The sequence below is a fragment of the Psittacula echo genome (genome assembly GCF_963264785.1).
Source record: "Psittacula echo genome assembly, chromosome: 2".
In the NCBI taxonomy this organism is placed as follows: Eukaryota; Metazoa; Chordata; class Aves; order Psittaciformes; family Psittacidae; genus Psittacula; species Psittacula echo.
The window spans coordinates 10361564-10378980 of NC_137737.1; the positions used below are offsets into that span (position 1 = coordinate 10361564).

The window sequence follows — 17417 nt, forward strand, 5'->3', positions numbered from 1 at the left end:
TCCTGGTTATAAGCTATAAAGTTATAACCAACAAATAATAATGTGATACAGATTATTCAAGCTACCTCCCTTCCCCTGAACTGCTTCACTTACATTGTCTGTTTGTCAACTTTGAATTAATAGATCTCTTATTTTTCAAGCGGGAAAAGGTGCATTTGATTTAGAACAGGGACATTTATCTGTAGAAAAAGGAGGTTTCTTGATCCCCAAAAATGGAAACAATCTTCATCCTCCTGCCTCCTCCTCCCCCACTGAGTCATTCAGAATGTATTTACTAAGAAGAATAATGGCATATTTTAGATACAAATTCATTAACAAGGGAAACAAAGCAGTAACTGGGAGGCTCTGGTCTTGCAGTGTGATTTACATGGCCAGACTTCAGAGCCATCCCATGTAGAAAGGGCACATGGCTCTCCTAGTTTGTAGTGCAGTGCCTTGGTTGGTTAATATGTAATTGGAGATTGACCCACTGTGCTGGCCAGCAGCACATGTGATAGTCCAGGGAGTGTCTTCTTCCACTGAGGGTTTAACCATGTTCAATTGAGGTTGTAGGCAGTAGTGGCTCACTAATAATAGAAGATATAACCATGGCATTAACTCAGGACTTGAGAGACTTGCCAGGTGAACTGCTGTCTGGATTATAAGATCTGCATCTATTGTATAAGGGATGTTCTCTTAATTTGATAACGAGTTAAATATTTTCATTTGCACCGATGGGTACAGTTGACAAGTAAGTACCAAATCTTCATCTGCTTATCTCCTGTGGCCTGTTCCACTGAGGGACTTCTCATTTCTCAGTAAATGTTCTCCCCTCCAGAGTGAGGTCAAAGAAGCTCAAAGCAGCCTGACGTTAACTAAGGGAGCCTCTCTGAAGCCTGTGTTGCTTTGCAAAAGGCTACTGCATGGATCAAAATGTGATAGATGCAGTGAGGTTGCAGTCCTTTCTGGTGGTTTTGATTATTAGTTTAAGAAGTTATTTTTCAGACATAGGGTTTTTTTCAGTTTAATGACATAAATCTCATCAGATTTACAAGGTACTCATTAGAAAGATGATAGCTTTAAAGGTGGTCTGGCCTCACAAATGACATGGCTTTGTTCCTACTAAGTTATGACTGCCTGATCTGCTGAAGCAAAGGAGAGAACAGGGTTACTATCTAGCTGTGCCAGCGACAGGGGAAAGCAGTGGGAGGTGCAATGGTTTGGATCTCAGTTTGGGTTGATGTATCAGTTGCTTGGGTGCTTGTGGTTCTAGTTGTGCTGTAATAAACTTGTTCAGGTTACTTAGAGGCATAGTCGGATATGCAGCTATAGGGACTTCTATTACACTTAATTTGGTCTTTTATTTTTGTTCTTTTTCTGGGGGGACAAAGATGTATTTAAGTCTGTTTCCTACTTGTTTCATGTGAACATGACATGGCCATCTCTGCTTCTCGCAGTCCCTGTTGCTGTCTGTTTCCAAGAGGAAACCTCAGATCTTGGCAATGCTTGCCTTAGTGATTTCCTGCGCCCCATTTCAGGCTACACTTTCAATATTCATGTTTCTCACAGATCCTAGTTCCTTTATTTATTTCTCTGTGTCATCATTTCAGATACATGAAAACAAAAATGATCTGGTCTTCCTTGAGGATGTTGATGAGAAATTACGGTCATTACAACCTGAAACTGCTCTCCTGCCCAAGTGACTAAAGCTAACCTTTACTCATCCAAATACAGATTGTGGAATCATGTTATATTTCAGAAATTGATAAAACAAATTAAAGTGTAGCTGCATCCACCAAAAAGAAAGCCAGTATGTCAAATACAGCTTATGGTTAGTTGTGACTTGGTTGGATTTTTTCCTCGAATAAATAAGCCTTACATTCAGATAACCTAAGTTTGATATTACTTTTGATTGTGTTAATGGCTTCTGTGCTGCCTGTAGTTTTGCAGTTACTTCTAAAAATGTCAGTCCTCCTGTAAATTGTGATTGAGAAGCAAAGGCTCACCTGGGAAGAAGAGGGAATAAGAAGATACTGAAGTGCTGCATAGATGTCAGCATTGCTGCTGATGGCTGACAGTAGCAGAGCTTTCCCTGTTCATTCGTTAATGTCACTCTGACCACACGCCTTCACAAACCTTGATGAATAAAATGGTTTGGTTTATAAATTCATTTTCATGTGTAAATCATGAAAGAAAATGAATTCTTAAGCCAAACTTGACTTGAAAGGCCTTTTACTCCAGTTTGTTACGGTATTAATTGAATATGACCTAACAAGTTTGGTTTTAAAAAGTTAGTTTTTGAGTCCTCAGGATATTTGTGTTAAGTATCTGGGTGCTAAACTAATTCCACAACTTTAATTCTGTCTGAACAGTCAAACACAATGTGTTTTAGGTGAGAAGGGAGCTCTCATTTTTGCAAACAATCATTTCCAGCAACTCAATTCAAGTAACACTGCAGTACAGAAAAGAGCTGGCTTTGCAGTGAGGTTTTTAATGTTTAATACCAATATCTGTCTGAGCATATCTAGATTACTCTGATGATGAAAATGTGTAAAACCTTCAAGGGGTAGTCAAATGTTATCTGTGTCTAATTCACAGGTCCTGTGGTGACACTTCATAGCTTCTGAATAGAAAGAGACAAGGAAAAATACCTGAGACAGAAGCTGTATTGGGGTTGAGAGTAGGCTACCAAAGGTCTTATTTCAATGGGTGAATTAGGTGAACCTGAAATCTGTGAATTCTCCTAGCAGCAGAGAAGCAGTGAGGTCTTGATTGTATTTTTAATATTGCAGAATTCAGTATTTTTGTGTGTCCGTGTACGAATGCAGCCTGTGTGGATGCTTATCCTATCTTAGTTATTTCCTAGCACTTGGCACATTTATATTTGTTCTCATCTTCTGGATGGAAGAACTTGGGAGGAGAAGGTGGAAAATTGATTAGAGGAAATTTTTTTTAACCCATACTTGCCACTGTGAAGCACACATTCAGAGCACATTATAAACATATTCTTTGCACTCCCAAAGGGATACAGATCTTTTCTCTATTAAAATCTGATTTACAGCACAGAAATCAGATAATGCCTTATCTGATTTGACTCACCTGGCTGCTTACTGGTAACAGCCCTCATGTCTAATAAATAAGTAATGAAAAATCCAATAATGCCAGAATTACCTGGCATTATTCATTAGGGCTTCAGTGGTGCTTTCATGGAAAGTGAGTAAGAATGAAGGTAGAAATCAGTTGCAGTGCTCATGGCAGAAGAGGTTGGAACATAATGGTAGGTTTTTCCAAGAAATGATTCCTTTTCTAGGAAATTACTGGAGAAAATATTCTTGCCAACGAATTTACTCTTCATCTCTATGGTCTTTGAGATGCTGTTTGTCATACCCGTGCTGAAAATACCAGCAGGTTTGTATAAACTGTGTGGGTATGCGATTGTACTTTCCAGGTAATTTTCATGCAAATTTGCTTCTTTAGGCGGGGAGTTAAATTGCTGAAAAATGCTGCCATTCAAAAGAGTGCCACTGTCATCACTTCAAAAGGCAATAGCAATAACAATGGGAGCAAGACCTTTCTCTAGCAACAGATCATCCACTGACTACTAGCTTCACAGGTAGATAAACAGGATTCAAAATCTTTTCGATGCTGTTTACAGTGTTAGAATTGAAATGTTTGCGCTGTGTTTTTTTCACTGCTTTGCTTCATTGGGGTTTTGCTGACACGTTATGAACAGAACAAAATGATTACAAAACCAGTAGGGTTTTATGTTTTAGGAGAATTCAGAGTCTAAAAGATGAAAAGAGTAATTCCTTAAAATAAAAGTCAGAGGTGAGGGACTGTTCTGGGAAAGGCTGTAAATGGAGATGGGCAGCTATCTGTGTGCTAGTGAAGCTGTTTGGATAAGCACTCTAACCTGTTTCATAAATGAAATAACTTACATGGCACGTTTTGCTGCCCATGTTCATTCTGACCAAAGCAAATTGAGCAGCGCTCCCAGGAGTAGTTCTGTTTTCAGGGCTTCACAGCTGGATTCCCCTTCCCTCTGCTTTCCTCTCCTTCCCTCCGCTTTCCTCTCCTTCCCTCCGCTTTCCTCTCCTTCCCTCCGCTTTCCTCTCCTTCCCTCCGCTTTCCTCTCCTTCCCTCCGCTTTCCTCTCCTTCCCTCTGCTTTCCTCTCCTTCCCTCCGCTTTCCTCTCCTTCCCTCCGCTTTCCTCTCCTTCCCTCCGCTTTCCTCTCCTTCCCTCCGCTTTTCTCTCCTTCCCTCCCTTCTCTTGTTCTTCACTGGTACAAGACACCCAGTCCATCAGCTGGGATCGGTCTTCAGAGCTTCAGTGATGTATTTTTTCCCTTATTCATTACAGCTTTATGACCCTGGGTAGAGCAGGATGACAGAAATGATGCTGCTGCTCCCAAAGTGTTAGGTGGCTTTAACTTTTAGCAGTCTATTTGCCTATAGGAGTGTTTGCTGCCTGCCTTCCAGGGTCACATAATGTATTACAAGGCCAGGCCTGCTGAAATACTTTTCCAATAAAGCAGATGTTCTGATGGTGGCAGCCTGGCATCCCACTGGTTTACTGCGAGTCAGCAAAAGCAACAGTGAGGGCATTGCTTAGCATTGCATGAAATGATTTTGAGCCAGAAAGACCATTTGGCATACGTTAAAGGACTGTTGAACACAGAGCTCAATTGTGCTCGGCCCCTAAACCTGTATTTGCATTTTTTTATGAACAGCAGCTTCAAAACTCAGTCAACCTTTGTGAAGAGGCTTGAAATGGAGGATTTGAGGTCACATGCTCAGTCCATTTCTATGTATTTCAGTGAATGTTTGGAATTAGTAAGACATTTGCTTCCTACTGTCTAAAGCAAGGTAGCAGGGTCCTGGCATTCAGTTCAGAAAGGCTGCTTTAAGGTGATGAACAGAGATGCTCTTCCAGATAACACTGTTGGGGCAACATTACTGCTGTAGGACTCTCCTTACAGAAAGATTCATGCGAGTACCTTAGTTCTGAGCTAGCTCAAACCGTTTCCAGGGGTAAGTTCAGCACAGCTGGATGGCTGTCTTTAATGGGACATGGGGAGTGTATATATGATCCTTTCATACAGCAATAGTAGGCAGTAATTACCAAGAAGGGGTAGAATAAAAACATCTCAGAGACTTCTTCAGCACAGCTGTGCACAGTGCACAGCTCTCCACAACCTAAGTGATACCATCCTGAAGTAAATTGGAGACACTTACTTGTATCTAGCTACATTGCCGTGGAACATGGCAGCTATGGAAACTGATTTAATTATTACTATGGAGCTGAGAGGATTGTCAGGAGAGCAAAATGCTGTTCTTCCCTGCATGCCTTATGTTTCTTCAGACCCTGCTTCTCCTAATGGAAATGTAACCTGGAGGCACGAGGAAATAGTTGCTGTGCCTCGGCCAGCTTTGGTGCAGATAATCCTCATCTCTCTGGTGGCAGTAGGTTGGTAAGAATACCAAAGTCGCTCAAAAATCAAAAGCAACCTGCTGCTACTGAAGGATATGAGTTGTATAGATGAAGTGCCTTGCTGGGGAAGAGAGAGGTCTGCAGAGAGCCAGAGAGGTATCCATTTGGATTGGTGGGGTCCAAAGTTATTCTGTGGATTTCAGTGCTGTTTCTGAATTCTCACTGATGAATGTGGGGGCAGAACTTGACCAAGAAAGAGACCTTTGAGTTTATACTGAGAACATTTAACCCTAAAGGCATTCTCATCCGTCATCCTGCCCATATGGATACTGGGAAATCATCTAATTGTAGTGGCAGAGGCAAAGCTGAAACATAATGGTGTGCTTGAATGAAAGTCAGTGAAAAACTGACCAGAGTACAGATGCTAGTTTGTCATGTCCCTTGCAAATATACTTTAATTGTTTGCATATTTAAATGCCTAGAATCAGCCATAATAAATGTAAATGTCACCCTGCTGAGAGATTTCCCAAAACAAGAAAGCTCTCTGAGGCATGTGGTGAATTATTGCCAGCTCCAACGTCTCTGCAGGACCACAAAAGGGCATGGACCACTAGGAGGACAAATCCAGTCTGGCTCGAGTCTTCCAGAGTTAATGAGAGACATGTTTGTGATGACTCAGTTAATGAATGGGTGAGCTGTTTAGATTTGGGGGGGGGGGAGGGGGGGCTATTCAAGTATGTAGGTGTTACTGTTAAGAATTACCTTCTCCTTTCCAATTTGTTTACGGACCTTTTAGTTCTCTTTATCTTTTAGTACGTACTGGAGTATATGCGATTGATCTCTTCTCCCCAAAAACATGGCACTGAGGGAAATGATTTCCTCTGCAGCGATCGATTCCTGTACCTTAATGGTAAACAGTTGTGGCTATTACCTCTACATTGTCTCAATTCTTCATTTGCTCTCCCTTTGTAAACACTTTGCAGGTGTATCTGCTCTCTCCTGCTTTTTGTTTGTAGAAAGAAGGTGAATTTCCTTGCTGTTATATGAAGTTCCTGAGAGGACAAAAGTCTGGTGGATGTTGTTACTAGCTTCTGTTATATGCTTCTGAAAAGTTATGTTTACGGCATCCTGATGTGTTAATAAGCTGTTAACAGATGGCTGTCGTGAGTGTTCTCTGGAGTTACTCATTTTAGATGTACATACCAGTTAGACCACTAAGCAAATCTGTTGTTTTCAAGTGTGTTGGAAAGTACCTGAATAGATGAATACCTGTCTTGCTATAGAAGCAACTGCGGCTTCTTTTGGGAAGTAGAAATGCCAAAAAACATGCGGCATGGGGGAGTCAGGGCAACAGCAGGAAGGGGGATAAACAAAAGAGAGCTGCTGTAGCAAAACTGGAATATGAGTAGGTCCTATTTGGGGTTAGAAACATGTTCCGAAGCTGTGGTTGAAGATGCAGATGTATACAACCTCAGCCTCTCTCACTGCAGAAACTGATCTACATGGGAGGAATAAGGTGAAGTACTAGTGGAAAATTGGATTTTCTTGTGTTTCAGGCAGTTGATTATCTGGAGTTTTTACTTTGTACAGGTACTTTAGCTACTTGCTAGTTAGCCATTCATTTCTCTTAGCTATCAAGGTGAACTCTCAGCACCCTGGCATTTCTGAGAGGTCTGCCTTGGTGCTATAAAGCACAAGGACACTCCAAAGTGAAAGCTGTGGTATCATCTTAAGATAGCCACTTTTGACATTAATGTATCTGTACCTTTGGTCTGGAACAGTTAAACAAGTGCAATGGCATTATCGATTCTCTTGTAATGAGTAACATAGAGAAGTCTGTGAGGAATTTAATATGCATGCTTTCAATACAGTTTTAATCTGTGCAGTAAATAAAGCATAAAGCACTGTGATGAATTGGGGCTCAAAGTATACTAGTTAGGAGAATACTATTTACTGAAATAAATAATAAATACCGTTTGGTTCGTGTGACCGTATAATTAAAGGATGGAAGCTAAAGAACCTGACTTAAAATTGCAGAGGCAAACTTTAATTCTGGCATCCCATTGCTCTGGAGTCCATGACTTTGAAGCCATAGTGTTCCTTAAGAGTCATCCTCCATGTATATTACATCCAAGTGAATGTGGGTCCAAGTGCTGTTAACAGCAGCTGTATGTAGCATGTCACACTGCATTCATGCAAGTCTGGGTCAGTATGTGGTAGCCCATTTTCCTGTGTTGACTATGTTTTGAAGCTTTTCCTTGTATTTAATAAGAAAATACTGATAAAACCAATTAAACCTTTCAAACAAGTCCAGCTGGTTTTAGTATATATTAAGTGGGTGGTGATACATGTCATAAACCAAGTAGTAAATGCAAATAAATGCGGATGGAATGAATGTCAAAAAATCTTACAACCCATGTGGCTTCCCTATGGCATCACTTGTGAAAAACCTTAAAAAAACCCCTCTTTTATAAGCTTTCATCACTGGGGGCTTCTTCATGACAGCTTCTTCAGAAAGTCTGCTCCAATTTTTTCCCCTTCTATATTCTGCAGATACAGCACGTGATAAATACATTTTCCTGCTGTTAAGCATTAGAACACAGTGTTTATAACCTAATTGCCAATAATAAATCTCAGAATTGTACATTTAGGTTTCCCAAGCATAGGGCATAACTCTAATCTACACAGGCACCAGCAGTACCACTGTATCACCACTGATTGGCATGCCACTTAATGGTGCTGTTTATAAGACAATTTTCTAATCAGCTGCATGAACACTCATCAGGAGCTTGTTTCTTGATTTAAAGCAAAGGAGTTGGAGAGAAAGAGAGTTTGTTTTGCTTATAAAAACAAACTGGGGAAGAAAGCACCATAGAGAAGTACCAGGGTTTTTTTCCTTTTTATGAAGCATTGATACAGTAAAAACAAAGGCAAAACAAAATTGTAGAGCGCTTTGATATCACGAATCTGGATTATGCGTTTAAATGCTCAGTGTAGAGTTTAACGCTGTGATGTGAATGAGTCAGTTTTTCTCAGGCTATTTTCTTCGTGTATTTTGAAACTGGGTGATGGTGGCTTAAACAGTAACATTCTGGGGTTTAGCAGGCGTTATATTTCCAATCATCATTTAACAATAATGCTATGATTTGCTATTGTATATAGTTTGCTGGGTCTAGCCAGTTGAAGCTGAAGCACGGTCAGTTTTCCATTTATTTCACGTCAGATTATAGTTTTCATCCAAATAAAATCAGCCAACCCTCTCTCCACTCAAAGAATAATTAATTTTTCCTTGCCTTCTTCCTACCTATTTCATTTTTTATTGTTCTGTAATGGACAGAATAGCTTTAATTTAGAAAAATGTTATCTAAACCACATGTAAACTGGGTCAAGTGTGGCCAGCACAGAAACAATTTATTCTATGATTTAAGAGGTTTTAACAACTTGACTTGCACAATTTTTCAATAGCTTTGGTATACACAAATAAAGTGCCTCTTCCAAATTTATCTCCAAGTAATCACCGTAAACCCCTTGTAAACACACCTTGCCATCCTGTGCTGTGTATATCCAATGTATGTTGAGGAATTCATGCCCTATAGAAAACATTAGCGCTTAATACCAAGCTTGTGGAATTAACAGGAGAATTGCACATTGACTTTAATATCAGTATGTTAATCTGGGGGTGCCTCTGTCCATTTCTTCACTGAACTAGGGGTAACTTAAGCCCCTGATTCATGAGAAGATTTAGGCATCCACGTATTTTCATACATATGACTAGTTCTCTGGAATATAAAGGGATTATGCAGTAGGTAAAGTTAAACACGTGCAAAAGTACTTACTGCAATCAAACGCTGCACTGGGAGATATAACCTTAAAAAATGCCCGAAATGGCTTTTCTGTATGTAAAATGAGGTGGCAGTGACTTTAATCTCAGTCTCTGGGGTTAGCTGTCAGTGCTGGTTCCTATTCAAATCTCTCTTTGCACTCCCCAATGCTCCCTTTCCAGCTCTTAACATTTTTTATGTCTTGCTGGCTGGCTGTAGTAATTTACATGAATTCTTCCTGATTTTACTATGGAATGTCTAGGTAAGGTATGAAGACACGGTAAGACAAATGACTCTCAAATATTTCTTGCATCTGGCTGCTTTTCGTGCAGTTCAACAGATGTGGTTTCCTACCAATTCAGCTGTCAGGTTCATGCATCAAGTAGATTTCTCATATGAGGATTCTGGAGAAAAGGGTTCTGGATCCCTACCAGAATTCCAAAACAATCATAAAGTTTTCATTAAAATAGCCCAAAACCTTAGAATATGGTACATGTCTGCATAGTTGTAAGAGAAAAATCACTCTGGATAGGGTGAATCAACCACACTGAATTGGGATTATTTTACATTGGTTTTTTATGATGCTAAACATTCACCACACTTTTGTGGCTTTGTCTGCTACACATAAAGCAATGTTTTCAATCTACATTAAAACTGTGTATGCAGCCAGCGCAAGGCACTCACTAGGGAACAGGGAAAATTCTCTGTATCATGTTATGGGCTGGAATGTATAAAATGCTAACATCAACATAAATCTTAGTTGTGCTAGAATGATGAAGTATTGTTCCTTCCTTATTTTAAAGCATGGGGGGCTACTGTGTTTACCTTCTAACATTCCAACAACCTGCAAACTGTTGTTGGGCAAGTGCGAATCAACAACTGCTGGCTATACTCTGAAAGGCAGTTTTCTGCTGTGAGCTTATATAGAGACATACGTTACTCATTTGCAATGTCCAGTAACAAGGTTGGTTGGCTCTTCAGAGCTTCAGCGTGCCATTTGCTCTTTGCTGCTGCCTTTTCTAACCCTGTGTGTTGGTGTTGGCGTAGTTCTGAAACAGACCTGGGCCATTTAGGAGTTGTCTTGGATTTTTGGGAGCTCTTCGGCTGTTAATTAATTTTACATCCCAAATATCTCAAGCAAACATTGTCATCAGTCGATCTTTAGATTAACTTATGTTCCTTTCAATGCCTCCACAGTTACTTTAATGTCTCAGCTGAAATCACCTCAGAAGAATTTTACTCGTTGTGAAATTCATTTTTTCCAGTTTATGTCATTCTCTGCCTTCCTGGGGTAATTATAGAATCAACCAGATTGGAAAACACCTTTAAGAGCATCAAGTCCAACCTTTACCCCAGGACTGACAAGGCCGCCACTAACCCATGTCACTGAGGGCCTCGTCTACACAGTTTGTGAACACTTGCAGGGATGGTGACTCCAGCACTGCCCTGAGCAGCCTGTTCCAATGCCTTTGGGGAAGAAATTGTTCCTAATATCCAGTGTAAACCTCCCCTGGTGCAGCTTGAGGCTGTTTCCTGTTGTCCTATTACTCCTTGCTCCATCCTCCTGTCAGGCAATTGTAGAGAGCGATTAGGTCCCCCCTGATCCTTCTCTTCTCCAGACTAATCCCCCCCCGCCCCCCCCCCCCCCCCCCAGTTCTCTCAGCCATTCCTGTTTTGTTCTTGGGTTTGCACCTGTATTTCCTGGCAATTTTGTGGTCTAGCTCCTGTGATGCCATTCCCAACACATCCTTCAGATGTTACTAACAAAGAACACAGTCTTTAAAAAACAAACCTCAAAACCAAACACACAAACAAAAAAAAGCCTAATCCTCATCATGGTGCAGCACCGCTTGCTGACTCAGCGGGTAGCACGCCAGGCTGGGGATCCAGCAGCAAGGCTGCAATACATCATTAGCTCTCATTAGTACACTGCCTCTCTTCTCCTGCTGTTTGTCTGGTTAACTCTTTGGGAGAGGGACTGTGTACTATGCTGGGTCTGTACAGTGCGTCCTGTCCTGCCTGGTAGTCACATACTACAGGGATAAACACCATTAATTGCAATTGGGAGGTGACTTTTGGGGTTACAGTTGAAAGTTAATACCATGGAATGATTCCTGGTTTAAAATAAATACATACTCTGTATGTGTTAGAGGCTGCATCTGGATTGTTATCTTCAGAAATTGTGCTGTGGAAAGAGAAGAAAATCGTTGTTTAGCGTACAGTGCCATCTACAGAATAGGCTGTGCAGCCTGTACCTCATACATTATAGGGGCTTTTTGGTTGGTTTTTTTTGTTGGTTGGTTTATTTTTTGTCACAGAGCAGTTGACATTCATGGCTAGAGAGTGTTTCAGAAGTTTTTAGGAGGTGCCTGCAGACTTGAAGGGTGAGGATGAGAATTCAAGAGCAGTGGGGCCTGGCTGAACCCTTCCTGAAGTGCTGGGGTACAATTCCTGCTCTCTCAGCTGCTGCTGCTTTGGAAGTTGATTCTGTCACCCTGAATACCCACATGGGAGGTGGTTTGTGTGCTCACCCACCTGAGCTGTCATCTGCAGTGTCTGCACAGGAGTGCTTGTGTGCTTGCATGGTTCACTAGTTAGAATGACAGTATTGGCATATCAGGGAGGGTTGGATTTAATCCCCAAAATCTTCAAAGTGCTCTTCAAACAGATGTTAATTGTGGTGTGAATATATAGTATTCAAATATTATATAGGGATGCTGGGGAGGGACTCTTCATTAGGGACTGTAGTGATAGGACAAGGGGGTAACGGGTTCAAACTTAAACAGGGGAAGTTTAGATTGGATATAAGGAAGAAATTCTTTACTGTTAGGGTGATGAGGCACTGAAATGGGTTGCCCAGGGAAGTTGTGAATGCTCCATCTCTGGTGGTGTTCAAGGCTAGGCTGGACAGAGTCTTGGGTGGCATGGTTTAGTGCAAGGTGTCCCTGCTCATGGCAGGGGGTTGGAACTGGGTGATCTTAAGGTCCTTTCCAATCCTAACTATCCTATGATTCTATGAATATAGTATTTTTTTTCAAAGACAGAAAAGGTGAAAGAACACACAAATATCACTCTTTCCACTCTAAGGAACCTGTTAAATATATAATATAGCAAATTAAGTAATTCTAGTCACTGCAGAACAAACTGGTGTCTGTCCTTTTTTGTCTAGCTTCTGAATGTTGGAAGTTATCTGACATTTAAGCTGTTACTAGCTCAGGACCCACTGTTTGCCATCTTCAAATTAGTGGGGTTGAATAAGATGAGCAGAAAGGGAGAGCTGAGAATTGATTCTGATATCCAGGGCAGATAAGAAATACATTTCTGGCAGGTGATCTTGCAGAGGAGAAGGAAGAAGAGGGAAAAAAAGAGAGGAATCTGTGGTATTTTTATAGTTAGATGTGAAATTCAGTGTATTTAAAGTAGCAGCAGAGATAGACTGAGGGACTGAGTGTCTGAGACAGTTGAAGTTGCACGTTAAATAGAGTTTATGAGAATAGTCTGCCTTTTCTCACCTGTGCTGTCACAGTCAGTACATGTGAATGTATAGGTGTGTGGGGGTGTATGTAAATAATAATTCCTTTTTATTTAATATATGTTAAACCTGAAAAGGAACAGAAATATGAGTTAGCAGAGTGCTACAAAATGTGGAGTTAATTATGTAGTAGTTATGCTCAACATTTCCATCTTTAAAGTGGTTTTGAACCACTTAAGTGCAGCGGTTACTGCAGACTGTGATTAGATAAATGGACGCAAATGGTAATTGTAACTGATGAATGATTGATGATGGCTTTATATGTTTATCATTATATACTGTTGTAAACACTTTCTTCCTCAGCAAGGATAGAGCCTGTAGGCAAAATGATGATAATGCTGAATATGAATTCAAACTGTAATATTTGAAAGAGCACACAGGGCCTATGTTGTAGGCTGGGATAACCACAGAGCTGTTACCTGAGTAACTGGTGAACCTTGCCATTGATACCAGTGGGCTGAGCACTAGGATTGGTCCATCTGATGTTCAGGGCCTGAATAAAAGTGCAGCAGGGAAGGTGGGTTAATAGGAAAGAGCTTGAAAGTACAGATGGGGAAGCTGCGCACTGCTGAATGATGGCTTTGTCTGTCAAAGACTCACTGATCCATTTGCTCAAATGAAGAAGAGGAGACACTGTTTCTCTTCATTCTTCTATTACTTTTCTCAGCTCCTGAGTTTCTTCTCAACTTTCTGGTGTCCTGTCTCCTTAAGTGAAAGTCAACATTTGTGACTTTCTTCTGCTCTGTAGATTGTTACAGTCTATGAGATACTTGCAATGCAGTAATGACAGTCACAGAGGTACACCCTCATTGTAAAAGCCATTTGGGACAGAACAAGTAAGTGTGTTTGGGTGATTGGAAGTTGATGGAAACAATGTGAAAACCAAGGATGTCTTTAGAAAAGCAGAGTAGGATAAGAAGTTAACATGAATCATGCTGTAATTATATTTGATTTGTCACATGCCATTTGCTAATTATTAATCACAGTAACAACATTTGGTAGTTAGATTAATTTAAAGGGTTTTTTAATGCAATAGCTTGAGTTTAATATCAGCTCTTTGTGTATCATACAATGCAAAAAGTAACCTGCGATAATTAAATTACAGGCTAAGTCTTCATTCTGCATAAATTGGTCTATACACTGAGCAAAAAAAAATAAGCAGGATATTACCAAAGAAAAGCCCATATCAATAGCTTCTGCTCTCTGCCCTGTTCACTTCACCTGCAGTGCTGAGATCTGTCTATTATTTTTCCTATGGTGTTGTAGAACTGACAATGAACTTGCTGGCTTTTCTGTCATGTGCCTGCCCTTGGGCTTGTATAAAAGAAGTGAATTAGGTTATGTTTTGTTGACCTTTCAGATGCAAGGGAAATGGTAGTCCTGTTTCGTTACACATCAAATGCTGCCAGGCTATTGTCTTTGTTAACCTTTGTGGAGCACCCTGATGTGATTGTTACCCTCCCACCGGCAACACAGGCGCCAGAGACAGTGGAGAAGGGATAAATTGGAGGTGCCATGCAAAACAGCTCAGCTAAAGACATTTCCTCCTGCACTGAAAAAAATGTATTCTGTATGGGTTTTAACTACTTAGCTGGTCTGCGAGTCCTGTAATTAGCTTAGCCAAACAGAACTTCAAAACAGATGGTTTCAAAATTTGGGGAAAATAACCTTTGTGGTAGTTTTTTTTCCTGTGCACTTTGCAGTTCTGCTTTAGGACTGAAATTATTTGAAAATTAAACCGGAAAATAAGATTTGGACCTTTACCAGCTGAATACAAATTTCAGCAACAGACAGTTTTTAGTATGTGTTAGGTTTTTATCTGCACATTTAGCCTAAGATTTGTTTATGCTCTGATTTAGTGTTTCTTGCTGCTTACTTGCATAAACACTATCAAATCAGTCAGTCAGAGTCACCAGTGTATTTAGCTCCCAGCTGCATTTGCTAATAAAAGGGAAAATGACAAGTTCCCTCCTTCGCAGAGGAGGAAGTGGAGAAACATAAGGAAATAATTCATTGCACTTACATAGCATCTGCCGTCAGCAATCTCTATAGGTGCTTTACCAAAATAAGTGCATTGCGTTGTCTGGAAGACGTTCTTGTGGTGAGAAAGTGCTGAATTCCCAGCCTTTCACTGAGGAAACTGAGTCACGTCTGGTCTGAGATTGTAACTGATGCTAATCAAAAGGTAGGAATCCTAGTATCCTGGGGTTTGGGATTGTTTTTTATCCCGATAAAGCAAATCAGGACAAAGAAAAACATTGTTTGAGATTTAGTATTTTTTAAGATGTATTTAATATTATCATACATTGTTCCTATTACCAAAGTGTATCTAATAAGATGATATTTAGAAATACTGCCTTTTTCTTAGGATATATGGTCAACTGTTGGTCATTTTGTGTGTGTCCATCCCTGAACATAAAGAGGCTGTGTAGGTGTGAAAAATTGGGTTAAATTCTGCTTGCTAAAAAACTCAAGAGTAATATTTTGTCCCCACTTTCACACCCCCTTCACCGCTAGCTGTCAGTGTAACAGCACTTGTATATATTCAGCAAACCTTTGAGATAACTCATTGCCCAAGAACTGAAATTATTTGGGGTTCTACAGGGAATTTTAGGGATATGACTCATTTGAATCTAATCTTTGCTCCCTAAGCAAGTGTACTATGCAAAGCCCAGCTACACTTCATTGTGCAAGACAGAACTGGGCTGTGGAGCTCATTGCCACAGGATGTTGTGTGGACCACAGATATAAATTGATTCAGGAAAAAAAAACAACAAATTAAGGAAGAATGCTCCAGTAAACACAGTGATACAGTCTCCACATCAAGAACTCTCTAAGCTACAGATCATTTGAGGAAGTGTGTGTTAGGGGAAACAGCACCCCAAATTGTCCTGTCTTTAAAGTTCTTTCCTAAACCTCCATTATGGACTATTGCCTGAGGCTCTTATGTCAGTGTGCTACTAAGATAATGCTTGGAACCATGGCAGTGGCTGCTTTTGTGCTCTTTTGACCCTTAGACTCTGTAGGAATTTTTCGTCTTTAGAGTGTTACAGTCTTCCTTTTGGGCTTCTGTTCCAAGCTGCTTTGTCCTCTGCCCAGATTAGGTGCTCATCTTTTCAATTTAAGTTGTCCTTTCTTTGATAGAAGACTAAAACTACACACCCTGCTTCAGAAAGTATTCCTCTGCATGGTGTATCACCTGTACTATGGTGATAATGTGGTGCTCTATGTTGAAAACAACTAAGCTTCCACATCTGTTTTTTACATCTCTATGCTCTTTCTGCTAGTGCAGTATTGGGCTGCTGTAAAATACAGCCTTCAATTGCTTGCTAACTTGTCAAACTCTGTTAGCAATTGAGAGTCTACCTCAGCATTTATGGGCTTTGGCTGTACAGGTGTCAGAGGACTTTTGCTCCTCTACTTGAAAACCTGCTTTCTAGTTGGAGTTTCCAAAGGTGGCACTGTAGTTTTGCAGGCATCAATGGAAATGGGTTTCTGGGCCCAAAGCATGGAATCTCAAGCAGAAAACAAGTTGACTTCCCTTCTTCCTCTCTCCTGAGCTTTCAGAACTTTTAGCAGAGAAAACTGTTTGGGTTTGCTTGGTAGGATGTTTTTTTAATGGTATGATTGTAGCTTCCCTTCCAGAGGCTGTGAAGTAAATACACAGGGTATTCAGCTACATGAAAATGCATCTGGAGTCGTGAGTTGTCAGAGTAGAGGTATATGTAACTTAAAGCAATGGCCATATTATGCTTTAGGAAGTGACTCTTTCATTAAACATTTTTGTTAAGCCATGGTTGCTGACCACAAGTTGCCTCACCTAACAAGTGGAAGCTCTTTACTACTTTTCTTACGCCCTCTTTGAGGAATAATTAAATTGACTTTGGTTTCTCTTCAAATTCATCCCGTTTGTATCTTCTCTGATGTTTATAATTTCTGCTGGCTGAGGGAATGCTTTTGGGCAGGATATAGCCATGAACAAGGCTGCTGTCTAGGCCATGTTGCTTTTAGAGTTGTAGTTTTTACGTAAATCAGTTTTAGGATTGAAACTGCAAATTAGATGTTCCATGAGTACCTTCTTGGCATGTTGCATCACTGACTTGAAAGGTAAAACTACAGCATAATAGCCACTTGGTGCTTTCTGAAGGCTGTAATGTCTCTTTATTTTGCTGCAGATATAGTAGCAGCTGGCAGGAGCGTAAGGTTGCAGAATTCTTACCGCAGCCATTACAACTCTGTGGCTTTTATGCTACTACATAACATTTATATACAGGGTGAAGGAAAAGGAAGGTGAGTGAAATGTATATGCATGTTATAGTAACAAAATCCAATATGGATGGATTATATTTTATTCTGGAAGAAATGACACTCTTGGGGTTTCATCTGATGTCATAATTTGCAGTTCAGTTTGTTGTTCCTGTGATTGTTGGCCTGGTGTGTAATAACCAGTTTCACAGGTTTCAAGAATGTTTCTCTTGGATTACTTTGCTGTGAGTTTACATCTAAATCTGTAAAATGATTCAGCTTCCAGTTTGGAGAGGTAATTGAATTATGCTCTAGGAAGCAAAATGTGTTACTTTTTACCTCTTTCTAAAAGATCCTGGTATTTTAGCATCTCGCTTCCAAGGAATATCGGGTGGATGATATCTTTCAT

General features: G+C 40.3%; 1 protein-coding gene across 1 annotated transcript in view; it reads left to right on the forward strand.

The window, feature by feature from the left end:
- TPK1 (thiamin pyrophosphokinase 1) overlaps positions 1–17417 on the forward strand; it is a gene marked incomplete at both ends in the record, with an annotated part of 286248 nt that overhangs the window by 227754 nt on the left and 41077 nt on the right. The gene's annotated exons all lie outside the window — the stretch shown is intronic.